Genomic DNA, 6838 nt, shown 5'->3' with positions numbered 1-6838 from the left:
TAATGTCAAAGGATGGTTTTGCTGGCCCTAAATATCCCTTTGACAGCTTTAACCAATCATTATTTATTTAAAAACAGAAACACAGTTATTTTACAACTGTTAAAATAACAGGAAATACTATATCTACCAAAAAACCCCACAAAAAAAACTTGAAATAAATTGCTTCAATATGACGCTGCTTTTGGAACTTGCTTTCTTTGAGCTTTTACTTTGAAAGAACAGGAAGCAGACGCTTTTCCGTTACACGTTGTAGTAGCAGCATAATATCACAGTCCCTCTCTATTTCACAAAGTTGGCATACAGAACGCAGAGGTAGGTCTATCAGAATTTTTCCCTTTTGTTTTGCATTTGTTATTAATTACTTGGAACACGAGCAAGTTATGAACTTTTCCTAAAGCGTGCACAAGGCTGTGTGTGTAAGTGTGCAAAACAGACAGAGACGGAGAGTGAGCTAAACATTAGGAAATGAGGATGATGAAGACTTAAAATTTATAAACAATTAAGTTAGATTCCTGAACAAATGTATGAAAAACACAATGTAGGGAGTTCATGAACACAAAGACTGCTAACATGAAACAAGCATGCAGCATGAACATATTTTTTACTGTTAGAAGAAGTCAAAGAAGTGGAATCAGTGAGCGAAATCCTGAACATTTCTGGTAGACTCCATGATTCTGATTTAGCTTATGCTAAATTGGTTTATTTCAGCTATTTCAAAGGCTTATCTTAGGAATTTTCTTTTATAAAGACTGAGTCAATTTAGCAAACATAAAACACATGTTTTATGTGAGTGTGTTTTAATGGCTTAAAATTAAACACAGTCTGAATACAGCTACTAGCCTGTATTCAGCCTGTATATAGCATATATAGCATCTATGGCTTTTTTTGTCAAAGATGTTTTGCTGATGTTATTTTAAGGGGACTGACAAAATATACTTGAGTAAAATAGATTTTATTAAGCTTATTTACGTTAATGCAATTTCAAGATAAAACAGAGAAACCCCCAGCAATCAGATGACTCCCTATGAGCAAGCATTTTGGTGACAGTGGGAAGGAAAAAACTTTTTAACAGAAAGAAACATCAAACAGAACCAGGCTCAGGCAGGGCTGTGACCGCTTGGGGGTGAGGGGAGGAAGACACAACATAGACATGTTGGCAGAAATTAACATTAACTACTGATTAAATGCAGAGTGGTGTATAAACACATATGAAGTAGGAAAAAAAAGGTGAGTGAAAAAGTAACACTGATGGGTAGCCTCCAGCAGCTTAGACCTATTGAAGTGTAACTGCATAGGGAGGATTCAGGATCACCTGCTCCATCCCTAACTATGTGCTTTATCAGAAAGGAAAGTTTTGAGCCTAATCTTAAAAGTAGAGAGAGTGTCTGTCTGGCTGGACAGACAGACAGAGGGTGGAGATAAAGAGTCTAGATAAATATGAGTGGTATTAAAGTAGCTGTACATAATGTTATTTCTGTGAGATGGTTATGAGTACTTTTTTCTCTAATAGTTGAAATTCGTGAAGTCATTACTAGTTAAGGATTAATGGAATGCTTGCTTAACTCAGCAGAGCTCTGATCTTGCAGCCTGTCTACAGTCGTGACAGAAACCTAGGCTTGTTCTTATTGTCTTCTTGGCTGCTGTTGGTTCTGTGGTCTCTAAAGATGATCCTACGCTGCTTCAGTAATATGTAGGTTAATCTATATGACTGATAATGTTTGATAATGCGTTCTTTCTATCAAGGTATGCTTTTACTGTATTGGCAGTATGTTTGGGATCATTGTCGTGTTCAAAAATGAAGCCATTGCCAATCAGACGCTTTCCAGATGGTATCGAACAAAATCTGACTGTGATTTTCTACATTTGCACCACTGGCTGAAATGCAGCCACGAACCATGAGAAAGCCGCCACTGTATTTTACAAATAAAGATAAACTTACTATACCTCTCTTCTGTACATACTAATGACAAGAACTGTACTACTGATTATTTTAGTAATCAAGTATTCTTTATTAAAATTATTCCAACAAATAAATGCATGATTGGACAAAAAAATACTTTTTGAACAAAAGATTGCATAAAATTGTTTGGAAGTAAAGCATTTCTTTTAGCACAATCCATTCATTTCAGGAGCTCAAAAGTAATTGGACGAATAAATAGCTGAACATAAAACATTTATTTCTGATACTTGGTTGAAAACCCTTTGCTGCCAGTCACGCTCTGAAGTTTTGGACTCATGGACATCACCAGATGCTGGGTTTCCTCCTTTTTAATGCTCTTTCAGGCCATTACTGTAGCTGCTTTCAGTTCCTGTTTTTTGTTGGCCTTTCTGTCCAGAGTTTAGTCTTCAACAAGTGAAATGCATGCTCAACTGGGCTAAGTTCAGGTGGCTGACTTGGCCGTTCAAGAATATTCCACTTCTTTGCTTTTAATGAATTCCTGGGTTTCTTTGGCTGTATGTTCTTGAATCATTGAACTTGGACTTTCGACTCCCTCCACAGATTCTCTATTTGATTGAGGTTTGGAGACTGGCTAGGCCACTCCAGAACCTTGAAATGCTTTTTACGTAGCTGCTCCTTCGTTGCCTGGGTGGTGTGTTTGGGATCATTGTCATGGTGGAAGATCCAGCCACGTTTCATCTTCAGTGCTCTCACTGATGGAAGGAGGTTTTTGCCCAAAATCTCACGATAAATGGCCCCATCCATCCTTTCCGAATAAGTCGTCCTTTCCCCTTTGTAGAAAAGCAGCCCCAAAGCATAATGTTTCCACCCTCATGCTTCACAGTGGGTATGGTGTTTTTGGGATGCAACTCAGCATTCTTCCCCCTCCAAACACAGCGAGTGATATTTATACCAAAGACTTCTATTTGGGTCTCATTTGACCACATGGCATTCTCCCAATCCGATAGTCTCTGGCAAACTTTAGACGGGCCTGGAAATGTGCTGGTTTAAGCAGGGGGACCTTTTGAGTGCTGTAGGATTCTAATCCATGACGACATAGTGTGTTACTAATAGTGAACTTTGTTACTGTGGTCCCAGCTCTCTTCAGGTCATTGACCAGTTCCCCTCGTGTAGTTTTGGGCTGTTTCCTCACTGTTCTCAAGATGATTTTGACCCCATCAGGTGACATCTTGCATGGAGCCCCAGGTCGACTGAGATTCTCAGTGGTCTTGTTTTTATTCCATTTTCTAGTAAGTGCTCCAACAGTCGATCTCTTCTCACCAAGCTGCTTGCCTATTGAAGACTGGCTCATCCCAATCTTGTGCAGGTGTACAAGCTTGTCCCTGGTGTCCTTAGACAGCTCTCTGGTCTTGGCTATGGTGGAGGTTGGAGTCTGACTTCTTGAAGGTGTGGACACCTGTCTTTGATACGGATAACGAGTTCAAACAAATGCCATTAATAAAGGTAACGAGTAGAGGGTAGAAGAGCTTCTTAAAGGTCTGTGAGGGCCAGAATTCTTGCTTGTTTGTAGGTGCTAAATGTTTATTTTCTGTACTATTATACAAATAAATTCTTTAAAAATCATACAATGTGTATATAACTGGGATTGCTTTTTTACATTCTGTCTCTCACAGTTGAAGTGAACCTATGCTGAAAATTACAGACCTGTCTCATCTTTTTAAGTGGGGCAACTTGCACAATTGGTGGCTGCTAAATACTTTTTTGCCCCACTGTAACTATAATTGGAACATGTTTCGGTAAACAGGTAAATAAATAAAACTTGTGTCAGTGTGAAATATACATGGACCTAACTGTATATGGTGTGTGTTCATGCATGTGTGTATTTTGTGTGTGCCGTGTATCTACGTGTAAGTGTGCTAGTAAGTGTGTGTCTGTAAGTCGTAAAAGGAGCATGTGATGGCTGCTATGAAGAAAAGCGAGCAGATCAGCATTCTCAGAACTGAGGTTTGCCCTGTGATTTGATGCGACGTTTACTGTTGCAGAGAGCAGACTTTTGGATGGTGTAGGTGTTATTAATTAAGTGTGCCTATGTAATGGCACACTTATTACTATTCGACAGATTTATTAAGTGTGCCTATGTAATGGCACACTTATTACTATTCGACGGATTTATTAAGTGTGCCTATGTAATGGCACACTTATTACTATTCGACAGATTTATTATTCTTATTATTATTAAGTGTGCCTTATTATTCTGCTTATTGTGTGGATGCTTTTGGCATCCACACTATTGAGTTCCTGTTTCTCTTTATTGTGTGGATGCTTTATGCATCCACACTATTGTTTTCCTGTTTCTCTTTATTCTTTATTATTATTATTATTCTAGTTGCGTTCCGTACACTTTTTGGCACTTAACTACTCCCACAATTTTCAGCCGATTTTCACCGTTCAAATTTTAAACTATTCAGCTATTTCTGCTAATTTACGCTATATCTTTTGGTATTTTTTGCTATTATACTTTTTAAAATATTAAGCTTTTTTCCTTTAATTTGTCCCATTGAAATGAATGGGAAACTTCTGCAATTCTGCTAAAATTTGCTTGTTTTTGAAACTTAACTACTTCCTCATATTTTCACGTAGAACAACCATTCAAACTTTAAAATGTTCTCAAATTATTGGGCTATTCAGGTATAAGTCAGCTTTTTCAAATCTTTTACCATTTTACTTTTATGCCTCTTAAAGTTTTGAGTTTCATTTTTGTGATTTTTCACAAAATACATGCGTTGTTATGGTTGCTATGGTCTTGGCTTCCACTGTGCCACTGAAGGTTTTGCAGGCTTCTCTTCATGTCCGAACAACTTCTTGCTACTCGCTCAATTTTCACTCAACTCACACAAATTATACATCAAAACGTAGGTATTTTTGCTGGCTTTCAGGAAATGTCACTGTCATTGTTGTGGGATTTATAGAATTTTGCCAAATCCCCTCAGACCAACACAAGGTCGGAAAAGTCTCCATACAAAGTCAATGGAGAGTTTCTTCAAAATCACCGCTTGATTTCTGTCATGAGAGACATATTCGAATCGTCATATCTCCTTAACGAAGCGAAGTTAAAACATGAGGCTTGTCCCAGTATATCTTCAGACACTCCTGACGCTCACAATTCAAGAATTTTTTTCTCACCTATTACCGTTCTGAAATGACTTAGACTTGTTTGAGGGTAGGAAATTCGTCCTTCGCTCAGATTTCTTCAGATTTCAAACTCTGGAAATGAACCACTTTTTTCTCTCGTCATAACTTTTTGTTGGATTTCCATAGAGACCTGAAAATTTCCATGACTGTTCACCAAAGCCTGCTGTCTCTTACGGTGAAAGAATGATATCGATACTCCAAATAGATTTAGAGTTACAAAGCTTTGTTCAAGGGCACGTCAGGGCAGTTTTCTCTTCGCCTCTACTCAGTTATGGTGCATTAGAAGTCAAATATCTTTAATAATTCATATTTTAATGATAAATTGTCAACACTGTAAGATTCCCCCATCTCTTTTGAACAAAACGGTGTAAGAATGACCGTTCTAGCTCCTACGGTTAGGAAATTATGGCCATTTGTTTGAGGGGAGTCCTGACTATGAGAAATAGACTGTAGAAATCCTGTCTCTGTGCTGCGTGTGTGTAAAAACAGGTGCACCTGTTTTGGCGGGAAAAAGCACAGAGCCTCTCTGATTGGTGGATTCAAATTTAGCAGCTCCCAGGCTGCTTGACTGACCTAGAAACCTGATTTTCTCTCCCTGTGTGTATGTGTGTGTGTGTGTGTGTGTGTGTGTGTGTGTGTGTGTGAGACACAGAGAGAGAGAGAGCCTTTTTATGGCAGCATCTTAATGTATGATTTTAATTCAATATATTTAGACTGGTTGACTGAATTTGATCCTGTGTGTGTCTCTCTGTGCTTGTGTGTTTCTATACTTGTCCATCTTTGTGATTGTATTACTGTTATACCTTTTTTACAGATTTTGTTTCATTTAACAATTACATGTGAGGGACCCTTAGCATGTTCAGCATTTGTTCAGCTGTCCATTTTGCTTTTCCAATTTTTGTATTTAACTTATTACTATTGTGCTAAGTCATAGCATTTCTGCTGATTTACAGTATTTGTGCTAAATACAGCATTTCTGCTAAATCATACTATTTCTGCTATTTTATAGGATTTGTACTTAATATAATATTTCTGCTTAATTATAGTATTTCTGCCATTTTATAGTATTTGTGCTAAAACATAGTATTTCCATTAAATGCAGTATTTCTGGGTAATCATTGTATTTCTATATATTTCTGCCAGGTCCCCAGGGAGTCAGTCCTCTGTAAGGACTGTAATATTCAAACTTACCTATCAGGACCTGGACGGCTTCCCAGCCAGCCAATCATATCTGAGCCCTGGCACATTCAAATTTGCATATTGGGGCCTTCATGGCTTCTAAGACAACCAATCATATCTGAGCCCTGGCACATTCAAATTTGCATATTGGGGCCTTCATGGCTTCTAAGACAACCAATCATATCAGAGCCCTGGCACATTCAAATTTGCATATTGGGGCATTCATGGCTTCTAAGCCAACCAATCATCTATGTCATATATCTTTAATATTTCATATTTGTATTTTAAATGGTCAACATTTCAAGATTCCCCCATGTCTTCTGAACAAAACGGTCTAAGAATGACTGTTTTAGCCCCTACGGTTAGGAATTTATGGCTGTTTGTTTGAGGGGAATCCTGACTATGAGAAATAGACTGCAAAAATCCTGTCTCTGTGCTGCGTGTGTGTAAAAATAGGTGCACCTGTTTTGGCGGGAAAAGTGCACAGCCTCTCTGATTGGTGGATTCAAATTTAGCAGCTCCCAGGCTGCTTGACTGACCTAGAAACTTGATTTTCTCTCCCTGTGT

At 38.2% G+C, this 6838-nt stretch overlaps 1 protein-coding gene across 1 annotated transcript in view; it reads left to right on the top strand.

The window, feature by feature from the left end:
- Positions 1-240: 240 nt before the first annotated feature.
- Positions 241-6838, top strand: part of hykk.2 (hydroxylysine kinase, tandem duplicate 2) — a 29475-nt gene continuing 22877 nt past the window's right edge. The window contains exon 1 of the mRNA XM_063495579.1: positions 241-312. The gene's annotated coding sequence lies outside the window, so the exon portion shown is untranslated. The remainder of the gene's footprint in view (positions 313-6838) is intronic.

The sequence above is a fragment of the Pelmatolapia mariae genome, linkage group LG15 (assembly GCF_036321145.2).
Source record: "Pelmatolapia mariae isolate MD_Pm_ZW linkage group LG15, Pm_UMD_F_2, whole genome shotgun sequence".
Classification (NCBI taxonomy): domain Eukaryota; kingdom Metazoa; phylum Chordata; class Actinopteri; order Cichliformes; family Cichlidae; genus Pelmatolapia; species Pelmatolapia mariae.
Note: the sequence above shows the minus strand (reverse complement) of the source record. Positions and strands in the feature narration are given on the sequence as shown.